Source organism: Nyctibius grandis (assembly GCF_013368605.1).
Source record: "Nyctibius grandis isolate bNycGra1 chromosome W unlocalized genomic scaffold, bNycGra1.pri SUPER_W_unloc_1, whole genome shotgun sequence".
NCBI classification, from domain to species: Eukaryota; Metazoa; Chordata; class Aves; order Nyctibiiformes; family Nyctibiidae; genus Nyctibius; species Nyctibius grandis.
The window spans coordinates 4,889,432-4,906,298 of record NW_027167472.1 but is presented as its reverse complement, the minus strand read 5'-3'; positions in this window follow the sequence as shown (position 1 = coordinate 4,906,298).

Sequence of the window (16,867 nt, the reverse complement as noted above, 5' to 3'; positions counted from 1 at the left end):
ATTGGCCACCTGGGCACACTGCTGGCTCATATTCAGCCGGGTATCAACCAATACCCCCAGGTCCTTTTCCACCAGGCAGCTTTCCAGCCACTCTTCACCAAGCCTATAGTATTGCATGGGGTTGTTGTGCCCCAAGTGCAGGACACAACACTTAGCCTTGTTGAACCTCAGACAGTTGGCCTCGCCCCATCGATCCAGCCTGTCCAGATCCCTCTGCAGAACCTTCCTACCCTCAAGCAGATCAACACTCCCGCCCAACTTGGTGTCATCTGCAAACTTACTGAGGGTGCGCTCGATCCCCTCATCCAGGTCATTGATAAAGATATTAAACAGAACTGGCCCCAATACTGAGCCCTGGGGAACACCACTTGTGACCGGCCACCAACTGTATTTAACTCCATTCACCACAAGTCTTTGGGCCCGTCTATTCATCCAGTTTTTTTTACCCAGTTAAGCTTACACCCATCCAAGCCATGAGCAGTCAGTTTCTCCAGGAGAATGCTGTGGGAAACGGTGTCAAAGGCTTTACTAAAGTCCAGGTACACAACATCCACAGTCTTTCCCTCATCCAGTAAGCGGGTCACCTTGTCATAGGAGGAGATCAGGTTAGTCAAGCAGGACCTGCCTTTCATAAACCCATGCTGACTGGGCCTGATCGCCTGGTTGTCCTGTATGTGCCGCATGATGGCACTCAAGATGATCTGCTCCATAATCTTCCCTGGCACCGAGGTCAGACTGACAAGTCTGTAGTTCCCTGGATCCTCCTTCTGGCCCTTCTTGTAGATGGGCATCACATTTGCTAACCTCCAGTCACCTGGGACCTCCCCAGTTAGCCAGGACTGCTGATAAATGATGGAAAGTGGCTTGGTGAGCACTTCTGCCAGCTCTCTCAGTACTCTTGGGTGGATCCCATCCGGCCCCATAGACTTGTGGCTGTCTAAGTGGCGTAGCAGGTAGCTAACCATTTCCTCTTGGATCATGGGGGCTTCATTCTGCTCCCCATCCCCGTCTTCCAGCTCAGGGGGCTGGGTACCCAGAGAACAACTGGTTTTACTATTAAAGACTGAGGCAAAGAAGGCATTAAGCACCTCAGCCTTTTCCTCAGCCTTTGTCACTATGTTTCCCCCCGCATCCAATAAAGGACAGAGATTCTCCTTGGCCCTCCTCTTGTTCCTAATGTATTTATAGAAACATTTTTTATTGCCTTTTACAGCAGTGGCCAGATTAAGTTCTAGTTGGGCTTTAGCCCTTCTAATTTTTTCCCTGCATAGCCTCATGACATCTTTGTAGTTCTCCTGAGTCGCCTGCCCCTTCTTCCAAAGGTCATAAACTCTCCTTTTTTCCTGAGTTCCAGCCAAAGCTCTCTGTTCAGCCAGGCCCGTCTTCTTCCCCGCCGGCTCGTCTTTCGGCACATGGGGACTGCTCCTGCTCCTGCGCCTTTAAGATTTCTTCCTTGAAGAGTATCCAGCCTTCCTGGACCCCTTTGCCCTTCAGGACTGCCTCCCAAGGGACTCTGTCAACCAGGCTCCTAAGCAGGCCAAAGTCTGCCCTCTGGAAGTCCAAGGTAGCAGTTCTGCTGACCCCCTTCCTTACTTCTATGAGAATCAAAACCTCTATCATTTCATGATTGCTATGCCCAAGACGGCCTCCAACCCTCACATCACTGACAAGTCCTTCCCTGTTTGCAAACAAGACGTCCAGTGGGGTGCCTTCCCTAGTTGACTCACTCACCAGCTGTGTCAGGAAGTTATCATCTCCCACACACTCCAGGAACCTCCTAGACTCTTTCCTCTCTGTTGTGTTGTATTTCCAGCAGACATCCGGTAAGTTGAAGTCCCCCACAAGAACAAGGGCTACTGATTGCAAGATTATCTAAGAACCTGGTGATTTTATAACATCCACATTCATAGATTTTGATTTTCTCAGTCAAAACACACCTTCTTATCATAGTTCCTAAATAGTTTCATATATTTTTCTACTTTCTAACGTAGAAGATATACTTGGGCTGTGTATCTGTGGCTTGGGGTGTATGAGCCAACATTCGCATGGCTTCATTTCACAATTTACATCAACCAATAGTTACTTTGAAATGCCATTCCTTGAACACTTAAAAAAGGTTCTGTGATAAGGATCTAAGGCAAATTAGTTTTCTCTCTCTCTCTCTCTCTCTCTTTTTCTAGCAGAAAAGAGACTTGATGCACTAAGAGACTTCATCCGTCTGACTCTATCCCCTTAGTAGTTTGGCAGAGGAGACGTGCCTTCAATATATTAAACCTCTGAGTTTCATGAAAATGAACAAGTGTGCAGAGGACTGTAATCCCATTAATACACCCACTCTCTAAAAGAATGCAGCCCAGATCCAATCCTCATTAGAAATTGGAGAATCCACAGAGGGATGTAACAGTATACATACTTTAACTACAGAAAAGCCCCAGATAATCCTCAGATCAACTGTAAGACTCAAGTCCATTAGAAGTCCGTACCTTATGGAACATTTCCTTCCAGCATTTTTCTCATTTTCTCATTTTTAATGTAGCATCTGCAGATTGCTCATCTCCCTTCTTGCTTCCATCTTTTTTGTCTAGTTATCTATATTGTTTAATAATTTGAAAGTTTATTGTCTTGGATTTGAATATCCATGAAGCCAGACACCCTTCTGTCTGTCTCTCCTTGAGAGATTAAGCAGATCTCCTTTACTTGATTAAGCAGTAAAACCTCAATCAAGTTTTTAATCAGTTTTTCTTCCGCTTGTTTTTTCCTTTTGATGATATCTGCCAGATCTCTTTATATCCCTTTCCCCCCAACTCCCCACAAGTTAGGACTTCTGTTTTATCTACATTTTCACACTTCCCAATTACATTTACCAGATTTAAAATCTATCTTTACATGTCCCAGAACGACTATCATTTTTTATTACGGATTATTCTTTCTATTTGATCCTTCCCACTCTTCCGTTATCTCCATATATTGTCAACATCTTTTGGACAGTCTGTTAAAGGGATTACTCACTTTCATGACATTGTTATTTCTACTCTTAAAAGTACAAGCTTATCATATGTTAATTGTGCAATCATCCCCCTTCAGTTTTAGTCATCTCTTTCTTCTTTCTTGGGCCTTTGCATAAAGTTATTTCCTCTTTATATTTTACATGTTCTCCTGACTAATTTTTTCAGCTAAAAAATTCAGACACTACCAGTAAATAAAACTAATAAGACATGTCCCATGTCTGTTCAGGGAAAAAAGTTCAACCTCAGTCCAATACTGTATCCAAGATATAAATTATCTAATGAGGTGAACAGGGTGGAGAGACTATTTAAAAATAGTGACTGCAAACATCCTAGCCCCAATAATGAAGGCAGAGGTGTAAATCTAAGCACATTTCTGAACAAGATCAACTAAAATGCATAAGAAAATCTAGGACATTTACAATTGATCTTTATAACATCTGAGCATCTGTAAGAAAAGAGGCTCTTGAGCCTCACGTTATCCTCACACATAATTATCCTCAAGTTTCCAGAATTTTACCACTTACTTTCAGAGTGTCAGTCTTTAGGTATAATCAGTTTTTTTTTTTTTTTAAAAAAAAAGCAAAATTCCTCCAATCAACATGACAGGGGACAAAGTAGTGGCATGCAAAAATCTAAGTTTCTAATCGTGTATAAAAACATCACACTTGATCAGAATTTAGAAAAATGAAAAGGTATTAGAACTGTAAAGAATTCAGTGAGAAGAAACACTGAGAAAAGTTCAAAGTCCAACCATGGCAGTATTGGTAAAGTAGTCAATAAAATATGGACTACAAAACTCAATGTGATTTGTTACTATGTTTTTGTGATAATTAGGAATACTGAAACAGAACTGAAAGTAGTAGTCAGCCACAATATTTCTCAGACTATAATAAATTATCATTTAAATTAAAACATTGCAAGAAAGAAGATATATCACTGTATCTTATTAATAAACAAGCCCATATTCAATAGCGATTTTGTTCACAGTAATTGGTGTTCTCATTAAATGTATGTGTAATAGTACAGTCCTTCCTAAGAATAGTTTTTTCCAAAGGAAAAGTAAGACTTTTAAAGCTGATGTCTCAAAGTGAAACTCTAATAGTACTCCTAATTTCTGTATAAACATTAAGCAATACAAGAGAAATATAAAAATTGTTGCTTCATTCTAGAAAAAAAAAAAAGAAGGCTTTCTCCTGAAGCCAATTTCTATTCAAAGTGTTGTAGTTTAGACTAGTACAGACTTTTCAGTTAAATTTTCCTAAGTTAAGGAGTGATCAGCAAGACCCACTCACCCTTTAACAGTCCTATATGGCCAGTGCGGAAGCCTAATGGAGAATGGAGATTAACTGTAGACTATTGTGGCCTAAATGAAATTACGCCCCCGCTGAGTGCTGCCGTGCCAGACGTGCTAGAACTTCAATACAAACTGGAGTCAAAGGCAGCCAAGTGGTACGCCACCATAGACATTGCTAATACGTTTTTCTCTATTCCCTTAGCACCAAAATGCAGGCCACAATTTGCTTTTACCTGGAAGGGTATCCAGTACACCTGGAATCAATTGCACCAGGGGTGGAAACACAACCCTATCATTTGTCATGGACTGATCCAGACTGCATTGGAAAAGGGTGGAGCTCCAGAGCACTTGCACTACATTGATGATATCATTATATGGGGTGACACAGCAGCAGAAGTTTTTGAGAAAGGGAAGAAAATAATCCAAATTCTTCTGCAAGCTGGTTTTGCTATAAAAAGAGGCAAAGTCAAGGGACCTACATGAGAGATCCAGTTTTGGGGAATTAAGTGGCAAGATGGGTGTTGCCCATCCCAATAGAGATGATGAACAAAATAACAGCCATGTCCCCATGTCCTGGTTTCATGGGATAAAATTTATAGAAGCAAGTTTCTGTTAGATTTTGTTTCAGTTTGTGGCCAGACATGGTGATCAAGGGCAGCTGACCCAGGCTGATCCACAGGTGTATTCTATAAAAGGGAAAGCTTGAGAAGGAGGGGTGGGGCTCTTTTTGTTTTCCTTTATTCCCCTCCCGCTCCCCCTCCCCCCCCCCCCCTCCCCCCCCCCCGCCCCCTCCCCCCACTCCCCCTCCCCCTCCCCCTCCTCCTCCTCCCCCTCCCCCTCCCCTCCTCCTCCTCCTCCTCCTCTTTCCTTTTCTCATTCTCAATGATTGCTATTTCTGGAGTAACGTGCCAGTGCTCTGTAGCTAACTATAATTTTGTGTGTTTTGTGTTATCATTGATATTGGTTTCTTTATTTTATTAAATCTGTTTAACAAATGAGCCTCCCTCCTTTACCCAATTCCCTTCCTTGGTCAGAGAAGGGACACTGGGTGAGAGAGCAACTGTTACTGTTTAGCCCTGGGTGTGGGCTAAATGAAGAAAGTTTATTTGGTGCCCAAAGTAAATAGATCACCTGGGAGAACTGCAGACTTTTAATCTGAGAGTCTCAGAGGGTTGAAGGTTTCACAGATGTGACTGCTTTTGTTACGAGCATTCATTATGTTGGTGTCAGTAGCAGGGACACTGGGTGGAATTCTCTGGGGTTTGGTTTTAGAGTTGCTTTTGTGGTGGCTAATCAAATGTGTGGCTTTGCTGCTGTTTGTTACTGGTTTTGTGCAGTTTATCACTTCTGGGTATGGACTGAGAGGTATCACTCTGCTATGTTGTTTGGCATTGGTTTATGGTATTATAAATTCTTTTGGAACTGTGACCATTTCTGATTTCTATGGGATGGGAGTGGGTGACATGTACTTTCCTTTTCCCTTGAGGTTGTTTTCAATGGCTTTTGAGAATTTTGAATACCCATGGGATGTTTCAACCACCATGCTCATATTGTCAGGCCTTTTGAATGTCTTTCAGTTCTTGCTCTTGCTTAAACATGGGTATAAGGGTGAATACAGCAGAGCTGCTGCAACCACTGCACCAGGCACCACAGCAGCTCCAGCCCCTATGACAGACACTGCAGCTGGCCCAGCACCCCTGACTGGCATCGCAGACACTCAGACCCTGCCAGTCCCTACAGCAGACATCCTAGCTACCCCAGAGGCTATTCAGATCTCTGCACTGAGTCCAGGAAGCACTTGCTGTGATTACCCAGACTTTGGCAACAAAGGCTGCAGCTAATCAGCCCCCAGTGATGGGTGATGCAGCTAACCTAGGGACTCAACCAGTGCTAGTATCGGTCGCCTCTTTACACAAGATGAAAACCACGAAAAGAGCAGGTTGTGATGGCCTACCAGGGACATCATAGAATCAGAGAATGGTTTCTGTTGGAAGGGGCCTTAAAGATCATCTAGTTCCAACCCTCCTGCCACAGGACCAATAGACCAGGTTGCTCAAAGCCTCATCCAATCTGGCCTTAAACACTGCCAGGGAGGAGGCATCCCCAACTTCTCTGGGCAACCTGTTCCAGTGTCTCACTACCCTCACAGTAAAGAATTTCTTCCTACTATCTAATCTAAATCTACCTTCTTTCAGTTTAAAACTGTTCCCCCTCATCCTATCAGTACATGCCCTTGTAAAAAGCCCCTCTCCCGCTTTCCTGTAGGCCCCCTTCAGGTATTGAAAGGCTGCTATAAGGTCTCCCTGGAGCCTTCTCTTGTCCAGGCTGAACAGCCCCAACTCTCTCAGCCTGTCTTCATAGGAGAGGTGCTCCAGCCCTCTGATCATCTTCATGGCCCTCCTCTGGACTCGTTCCAACAGCACATCAAAGGAGGACGAGCCAGAGGTAACCACTTGATCCCTATCCCTGAGTGAGCTGCGTAGAGATTACAGCCGTCATGAAGGCGAGCAACTTGTTACTTGGCTGTTCCGCTACTGGGATAATGGAGCCGATGGTTTCGAGTTAGAGGGTAGGGAAGCCAAGCAGCTGGGACCAATGTCTAGAGAAGTGGGTATTGACAGGGGTCTTTCAACTGGTGCAGAGCCCCTCACTCTCTGGCAGTGACTCCTGTGAAGCATAAGGAACAGGTATCCCTTTAGGGATGGTATCATATACCACCCAGGCAAGTGGACAACCATTGAGAGAGGTGTTAAGAATCTGAGGGAAATAGCTGTGCAGGAGCTGATTTTTTTGATGACCTGGGTGACCCATGGACACCAGTAGACCCAGATGCACTCAGGGTTACCGGACCCATGTGGTGCAAGTGGGTACTGAGTGTGCCACTGTCATATGGCAATACATTAGCATTATTTTGCTGAAGAGATGACGAGGCACCAATGGTGGGTGACATAGAAAATCGGATGCAGCAATATGCAGACAATCTCTTTTACTCCCAATAGGCCAACGTCTCAGCTGTGAAAAAACAATCTGACAAATCCACAGAACTACTCAGTAAGGTGTTGGAAAAATTGTCCCAGATGGAGGACAGACCCCGGTCCCCGCCTGTACCGAAGAAGGTCTCAGCCATCAGGAGACCGCGTTCCCTTGCAAGACCTGCTCGCAAGAGATGGTACACATCACGAGGCGCCCTGTGGTTTTTCCTGTGTGACCATGGAGAAGACATGAGGAAATGGGATGGAAAACCTACCTCAGCTTTACAGACACGCATATGTGAGTTGCAAGGTGAACCAATTAGGAATGGGGGTTCCTCCAGGAAATTTGTTGCTCCAGTTTCCCATGGGAAGCTCTCCAGACAGCGTAGATGAGCTTCGGATCCCTATCTACCAGAGGTGAGCTGCTTGAACAGAGATGTTGATAATGAACGTTATGTTCGGGATTAGTGGGGCCCTGCCTCCAGCCAGGTGGAGGATAGGGACAACTGTGTTTTTTGGACTGTGTGGGTTCACAGAATCACAGAATCACAGAATGTTAGGGATTGGAAGGGACCTCGAAAGATCATCTAGTCCAATCCCCCTGCCGGAGCAGGATTACCTAGACCATATCACACAGGAACGCGTCCAGGCAGGTTTTGAATGTCTCCAGAGAAGGAGACTCCACAACCTCTCTGGGCAGCCTGTTCCAGTGTTCAGTCACCCTCACCGTAAAGAAGTTTTTCCTCATATTTATGTGGAACCTCCTGTGTTCCAGCTTGCACCCATTGCCCCTTGTCCTGTCAAGGGATGTCACTGAGAAGAGCCTGGCTCCATCCTCATGACACTTCCCTTTACATATTTATAAACATTAATGAGGTCACCCCTCAGTCTCCTCTTCTCCAAGCTAAAGAGACCCAGCTCCCTCAGCCTCTCCTCATAAGGGAGATGTTCCACTCCCTTAATCATCTTCGTGGCTCTGCGCTGGACTCTCTCTAGCAGTTCCCTGTCCTTCTTGAACTGAGGGGCCCAGAACTGGACACAATATTCCAGATGCGGCCTCACCAGGGCAGAGTAGAGGGGGAGGAGAACCTCTCGTGACCTACTAACCACACCCCTTCTAATACACCCCAGGATGCCATCGGCCTTCTTGGCCACAAGGGCACACTGCTGGCTCATGGTCATCCTGTTGTCCACTAGGACCCCCAGGTCCCTTTCCCCTACGCTGGTCTCCAACAGGTCTGCCCCCAACTTGTACTGGTACATGGGGTTGTTCTTGCCCAGATGCAGGACTCTACACTTGCCCTTGTTATATTTCATTAAATTTCTCCCCGCCCAACCCTCCAGCCTGTCTAGGTCTCTCTGAATGGCTGCGCAGCCTTCCATTGTGTCAGCCACTCCTCCCAGTTTTGTGTCATCAGCGAACTTGCTGACAGCGCACTCTATTCCCTCATCCAAGTCATTAATGAATATATTGAATAGTACTGGTCCCAGTACCGACCCTTGAGGGACTCCGCTAGACACAGACCTCCAACTGGACTCAGTCCCATTGACCACCACTCTCTGGCTTCTTTCCTTCAGCTAGTTCACAATCCACCTCACTACCCGATCATCCAGACCACACTTCCCCAGTTTAGCTGCGAGGATGCTGTGGGTTCGATGGCCTGGCACATCAGAACCACAGCAGTATAGGGCTCTAGTGGACACCGGTGCACAATGCACCATAATGCCATCAAACTATAAAGGGGCAGAATCCATTTGTATCTGTGGCGTGACAGGGGGCTCCCAAGAGCTGACTGTATTGGAAGCTGAAGTGAGTCTGACTGGGACTGAGGGGCAGATGCACCCTATTGTGACTGGCCCAGATGCCCTGTGCATTCTTGGTATATATTACCTTAGGATAGGGTATTTCAAGGACCACAGGGGATACCGGTGGGCATTTGGTGTAGTGGCTGTGGAGACAGAAGACATTAAACAGCTGTCTACCCTGCCTGGTCTATCAGAGGACCCTTCTATTGTGGGGCTGCTGAGGGTTGAGGAGCAAAAGGTATCCATTGCTACTAGACCGGTCCACCGGCAACAATATCGTACTAAGACTCCCTGATCCCCATCCATGATCTGATCCGTCAATTGGAGAACCAATTGATGATCAGCAAAACGCACTCCCCCTTCAACAGTCCCATATGGCCAGTGCGAAAGTCTAATGGGGAGTGGAGACTAACTGTGGACTATCGTGGCCTGAATGAAGTCACACCACTGCTGAGTGCTGCTGTACTGGACATGTTAGAACTCCATTATGAACTGGAGTCAAAGGCAGCCAAATGGTATGCCATGATTGATATTTCAAATGCATTTTTCTCTATTCCTTTGGCAGCAGAGTGTAGGCAACAGTTTGCCTTCACCTGGAGGGGCATCGAATACACCTGGAATCGACTGCCCCAGGGGTGGAAACATAGCCCCACCATTTGCCATGGTCTGGTCCAGACTGCACTAGAGAAGGGTGGAGCTCCAGAACACCTGCAGTACATTGATGACATCATTGTATGGAGTGATACAGAAAGGGAAAAAAGTAATTCAAATCCTTCTGGAAGCTGGTTTTGCCATCAAACGCGCTAAGGTCAAGGGACCTGCAAAAGAGATGAAGTTTTTAGGAATCAAGTGGCAAGATGGCCACTGTCAGATCCCAATGGATGTGATAAACAAAATAACAGCCATGTCTCTGCCAACCAACAGAAAGGAGACACAAGCTTTCTTAGGTGTAGTAGGCTTCTGGAGGATGCACATTCCCCATTACAGTCGGATTGTGAGCCCTCTCTATGAAGTGACTGGGAAGAAGAATGACTTTAAATGGGGCCCTGAGCAACAACAGGCTTTTGAGCAAATTAAACAAGAGATAGTCCATGCAGTGGCCCTTGGACCAGTGTGGATGGGACCAGATGTAAAGAGTGTCCTCTATACTGCAGCCGGAGAGAAGGGTCCTTCCTGGAGCCTCTGGCAAAAGGCACCAGGAGAGACTCGAGGTTGACCCCTGGGGTTTTGGAGCTGGGGATACAGAGGATCAGAGGACCATTATACTCCAACAGAAAAAGAGATACTGGCAGCCTATGAAGGAGTTCGAGCTGCCTCAGAAGTAATTGGCACTGAGGCACAGCTCCTCCTTGTGCCCCAATTGCCAGTGTTGAACTGGATGTTTAAAGGGAAGACCCCCTCTGCACATCATGCCACTGATGCTACATGGAGTAAGTGGGTTGCATTGATTACTCAGCAGGCCCGCATAGGGAACCTTAATTGCCCAGGAATTCTGGAAGTAATCATGGACTGGCTGGAAATCAAAGATTTTGGAATGTTGCCAGAGGAGGAGGTGATGCACGCTGAAGAGGCCCCACCATACAATAAACTATTAGAAAATGACAAGTATCATGCCTTGTTCACTGATGGATCTTGTATTGTAGGCAAACAGCGAAGGTGGAAAGCTGCTGTTTGGAGTCCTACATGATGAGTGGCAGAAGCAGCTGAGGGAGAAAGTGAGTCAAGTCAATATGCAGAAGTAAAAGCCATCCCTCTGGCTCTAGATATTGCTGAGTAAGAAAAATGGCCAGTATTCTACCTGTATACTGACTCATGGATGGTAGCAAATGCCCTGTGGGGATGGCTGAAGCAATGGCAGGATATTGCTACCCGATTAGAGAAGCTGGTTGTGAAGGTATGTCATGTAGATGGCCACGTACCAAAGAGCAGAGCCACTGAGGAACAGTAAAACAACCAGCAGGTGGATCAAGCTGCTAAGATCAAAGTGTCCCAAGTAGACCTGGACTGGCAGCATAAAGGCGAACTATCTTTAGCTCAATGGGCCCATAATACATCAGGCCGTCAAGGCAGAGATGCCACATATAGATGGGCCCGTGACCGTGGGATGGATTTGACCACGAACACCATCGCACAGGTCATCCACGAATGTGAAACATGTGCTGCAATTAAACAAGCCAAAAGACTAAAACCCCTGTGGTATGGAGGACGATGGCCGAAATATAAGTATAGAGAGGCCTGGCAAATTGATTACATCTCGCTTCCACGAACCCGCCAAGGCAAGCGCTATGTGCTCACAATGGTGGAAGCAAGTACCGACTGGTTGGAAACATACCCCGTGCCTCATGCCCCTGCCCGTAACACTGTTACGGGCCTTGAAAAGCAAATTTTGTGGTGACATGGACTCTGGAAGGAGCAGAGTCAGCCAAGGGGGCTCATTTCTGAAATAGCCTCATAGACACCTGGGCTAAAGAGCATGGTGTTGAATGGATATATCGCATCCTCTACCATGCACCAGCCACTGGGAAAGTAGAATGATGTAATGGACTGTTGAATATGACACTGAAAGCAATGGGTAATGGGACATTCAAAGATTGGGATGAACACTTAGCAAAGGCCACCTGGTTAGTTAATACCAGGGGATCTGTCAATTGGGCTGGTCCTACTCAATCCGAGCTGTTGCGCACTATAGAGGGGGATAAAGTCCCTGTGGTTCATGCTAGAAATATGTTGGGGAAAACGGTTTGGATTACTCCTGCTTTGAGCAAAGGCAAACCTATGTGTGGAATTGCTTTTGCTTAAGGACCTGGATGCACGTGGTGGATGATGCAGGAGGATGGGGAAGTTAAATGTGTACCCCAAGAAGTTTTTATTCTGGGCAAAAATAGCTAATAACTGTATGATGCTAAGTGTCACTTATTATAGTAAGAATCACCCCAGACCATGAACATGGGCTGCACCAGATACACCAGCTGCAAGATCAAGATGCAATACATCATTCTGCTGTGCCCAACTTCACCATTCCATGACACCGTATTGAGGCCTGGTCCTGATCTGCCAACTGAGTGAATCCCTCACCAAGACGGATCCTGCCGTCTTGTAGAAAAGCATAGGAGGTGGAAAGCTGCAGTATGGAGTCCTACATGACAAGTCACAGGAGCCGCAGAAGGACAAGGTGAATTGAGTCAATTTGCAGAGGTAAAAGCCATCCAGCTGGCTTTGGACATTGCTGAACGAGGAAAGTGGCCAAGGCTTTGTTGCTATACTGACTCATGGATGGTGGCAAATGCCTTGTGGGGGTGGTTAAAGCAATGGAAGCAGAGCAACTGGCAGCGCAGAGGCAAACCTGTTCGGGCTGCTGAATTGTGGCAAGATATTGCTGCTCGGCTACAGAAAATAGTCGTGAAGGTATGTCATGTGAATGCCCACATACCTAAAAGTTGGGCCACTGAGGAACATCTAAACAACCAACGAGTGGACCAGGCTGCTAAAGTGTTCCAAATAGATTTGGACTGGGAACAGAGAGGTGAATTATTTTTAGCTCGGTGGGCTCATGACACTTCAGGTCATCAAGGGAGAGATGCAACATACAGAGGGGCTCGTGACCGAGGGGTGGACTTAACTATGGACTCTATTACACAGGTTATCCATGATTGTGAAACATGCGCTGCAATTAAGCAAGCAAAATGTTTAAAGCCTTTGTGGTATGGGGGTGGTGGTTGAATTATAAAATTCTTGGAACAACCTATTTCCGAATCAGAATTTAAAATAGGAATGTTGATACTCATGCAGTATTTTAACTTCAAGTTTTAAACTCAGAGCTTATCAAAGTGCTGTAATAACACTTTTGTCAGTTGTCCAGCCTGAAATTCTTCATGTCTCTTTGCCATTTTTTACGCAATTGAGGACAGTTCTGGACATGTTTTTGTTTTGTTTCATATAGTTTAAAAGGGAAGCACTACCATACAAGGACAGATTAAATAAATACGAGTAGCAAAAGAAACACAGGATGACTGGAAGACAGGGAATTATATTTACAAGTAACACTGATAATTAGATTTTAAGAGTGCTAACATAGTTAGATACCTCTCATTTATTTGCATGTTTCAGTGCTACTTTACATCTAGTGTAAGTGTAATAAATTATGTAAGCACCTAGACAGATTAAGTAGATACACAAATGAATATCTGCACTATAGCAAGATCAGTTCAGGGGTGTAAGAAGTAGGTGATCAAGCGTAATTATATTTTCAGCATGCCTAATGAAGTGTCTGTCATGATAAAAGGATACAAAAAACTTACCTTGACAAAATGAATCCTGCAAAATGATAATTAGTAATAAAAACTCGTCTGAGCAACTTTACACTTAAGGCAAAAGGAGAAGACTGAAAACCTTTCTTCCAATACTATATTATCAAACCTTTAAAAAAAACAGTAATTATGTAAATTAAGCAAGACCTGTACAAGTTGTACCTCAAAGTATTTTCCTGATGTAGAAAGTAATTCTAGAAATAGCTGAGTGGCTCCTTCTTCCTATACCATGCTCTCTAGTTCCAATTTATGTGATTTGCAATCATGGGCTTAAATTCCAAGAATTCATTTTCTATGCTCTGTAATGAAATACTAGCCCACGGAAGCTAAAACTTCAGTCTGAGCATTACTATCAAAGGAACTGGGACAACTTAAATTCGAAAAGGTAAAAAAGGTGACATGAAGTTTAAGGTACCAGTAATTCAAACTCAGGCTGGAATTTGACAGCTTAAGTATGATCTTTTCTTGCTGTCCATCATAGAACTTACATATTCCCTAAAATCCTTTGCAAGCTGTGCAAGTGACTGAGCTTTGGTAGTACAAATGTCAAAATGCAAGGTTTGTGTTGATACTGTAGAGTTAACAGGAAAAGCAATCAAAGAGAAGAAATACATATTTTATTACAAGGGCAAGCAGATGCAACACTGAGCACCATACAAGGAATAGATCTGTTGAGTAAGGTGACATTTTTACATGTAGAACTACATTTTAAGGGCTTTTGCATATGTTTTACCTAGACACCTCTGATGAAGTGCCAGTATCAACTTCCCTTTCTTTTTAGTTGCCAGTTTTATTTGATTTCTTTCTTCAGATATGTGCCAACCAGTTTCAACTTGTTGAAACAACATTTTTTTTAAAATCAGCTGCCTTGCTGGAATGTTGAACTGATGCATGTGTGGATGTGTTTATCATACATGCAAAAAATACATTAAAGCAATATAAAGGATCTGGTTTAAGCCTATAAAAGCAAAGAAATTAAGCATTAAGGCAAAATACTGGAGCAGACACCTCTTTACATACCATAATGCCTCACAAAAACAATAGCTTATCTTGCACAGAAAGTGTTAAGTGTAAGTGCTCTGTTTATTTAAGACAGCTGTGGTTTATATGGTTGAACTGCAAAACTAATGGAATATCACAAGCCATATTATTCTTTAATGGAAGGAGGTAAATTTGCAAAACATTTAATCCTAAAATATCATAATAGGTAACAAAATTATGTAATGCAATATATTTGATGATTATATATATTTGATTGTGTACTAAAGTGAAGTTCTTTCTAGCCAAATTATTTAATAAAATGTTAATGACATGAGTATAATCAAGCAAAAGAATAAGACCAGGATGTCAGACTTGGATATGCTATTAAAGGAACCAAAGCAGCATCCTGATCTGGAGAAGCATTAAGGTTTCTCATTTCCTAATGAAGTCAGCTTCAGGCACAAAAGCTTGCCTGTTTCAGGCCCAAACCTCTAAGTCGTCGTAAGTAGCAATTAGAAATCCCAGTTGCGTTAACCAACCTCTATGTTATATCATAACTAAAAAATGCTATAGGATGAGAATTGTTCATAGACCCTCACATAAACCTAATAATAAACACAGTTCCCCAACAGCACACACCTCCACCTAACACTGGTGTTCACACTAACTTTAAATTCTTGTACTTATGATATACACTATTTTGTAGCTCCCACAGGGATAAACCATGGAGTTTGATATAACATTAAACAACAAATATTAAGGTGTTCCTTCTGAAAGCTTGTTTTCCAAGTAGGCCTTTATTGCTTAATTGGATTTCTTTTTGACAACCGATAAAATACCAAATTGCTGTTGCTGTTATCAGGAGAGAGTGAGAGAGAAGAGTTAATGGAAAGTTTTTGGAAAAACTTGTAAGATTTTACAGCTATAACAGTCACTTCAGGATAACTGGATGATGAGCATCACTTCGATTAAGAGCAGCTATTTTTCTAAGTCCTATCTTTTGTTTGGGCGTGGCTTCTAGTCTGCTAGCACAGTAACAAGCTGGTTTGTAAAAATAAGTTTTTCCCCCCATATAAAGAGAACTGTTCAGAAGAAACTTATTCTTCTCTTCCAGGTGTCTTTGTGCCACATCTCTGAATATTTTCACTGGTTCTGAAGCATGGTCAGATGCTTGTGATCTTCTCTAATGCCTCTGATTTCTACATTTTTCTACAAAACATTTTCTGTAGCAGTTGTCTGAAAGAATCAATGCGAATTCTTTTGGTGATTTAAGTGAATTGCCCCAGTTTTCACAGGAGAAGTTAAAAAAAAAAGCCTCCCACAGCACCTGCCTGGTCTTGACTTTTGGACAATCACCACTGATTTCACCTGTCTAAACTGTTTAATTATATGCATTTTTTTTTTGGGGGGGGGGGAGAGGAAGCAGGAGGGTCCTGCTTTTTTAATCATTGCTTGACTTTTCCATTATGTGAAAGGAATTAATTTCCTTAAATTAAACTTTTTCTGTAAGTAGAAGGTATATTGCATCAAAGACATTTTAAGAGTCCTCCAACTCAATAATTCTGCTTGCCTCTGCCTGCCTCACTAGAAGAGTGAATTTGAGGGGAAATAAATGATGTTTAAGCTTGTCTAAACCTGATTGAAGACACATGGACAAAAGAAAATGGTAGTCTGTGGAATTTTTTTTTGTAACTGTTCTCTTTTGGGCATTGTTTGCCCATTGTCCTGTCAGTCACTCAATGGTGGATCCAGAAAGTAGTAACTTGAGATTTTACTCATGCACTACTTCAGCAAAAGTTCCTGACAGATGGAGTTCATAGGAAGGTCTCAGGGGATGTAAACCAACCAGTAGTTGGTCCAGATTGGTCCTTCGTGTTTGCATACTTTCCTTTTTGAAAAAAAAAAATAGAAAATTCCCTTAAACAGTCCTTAGTGATTGCAGACACTGACCTAGCAAGTTGAAAAGATAATGTGCCAACAAATGAAGTGTTAGTCATAAAAAGTTGTCTATGCTCATCTGTTAGAGTAATAAGGCTCTGTGGACTGTTATTTTTAAACACCTGAATACTCAAAAAGTCATAGCATAGCTTAAAAATAAGAGGAATTCCTGTAATATTATACACCTATTCAGATTCCATGTATTCTTTGTCATTGCTTGTCTTTATTGATTCAGGGTCAATCTTTTATTGGCCTATTTATATGCCTTTGGCAAACTGCAGTATTTGATGACTGCGGCTGCATAACCCACCACTCTGGCATGGTGGATCTCATACCCACCCGCAGGAACAACCGACCCATCAGGTACTCACCCGCCAGTGCACTCCCCAAAGAATGATTCGCAGGTGCCTGTTACCTACAAAACAAATGTCAGACCCTCGAGTTCAGCTTTGTACACTGATGGTAGCTAACTCTTGCCCCGACTTTTGCCCGATATTATCTCAGTTACTTGAGCACAATGCTTTCTGCATCCTTCCAGCATCCAAGGGCACATGCCCATGT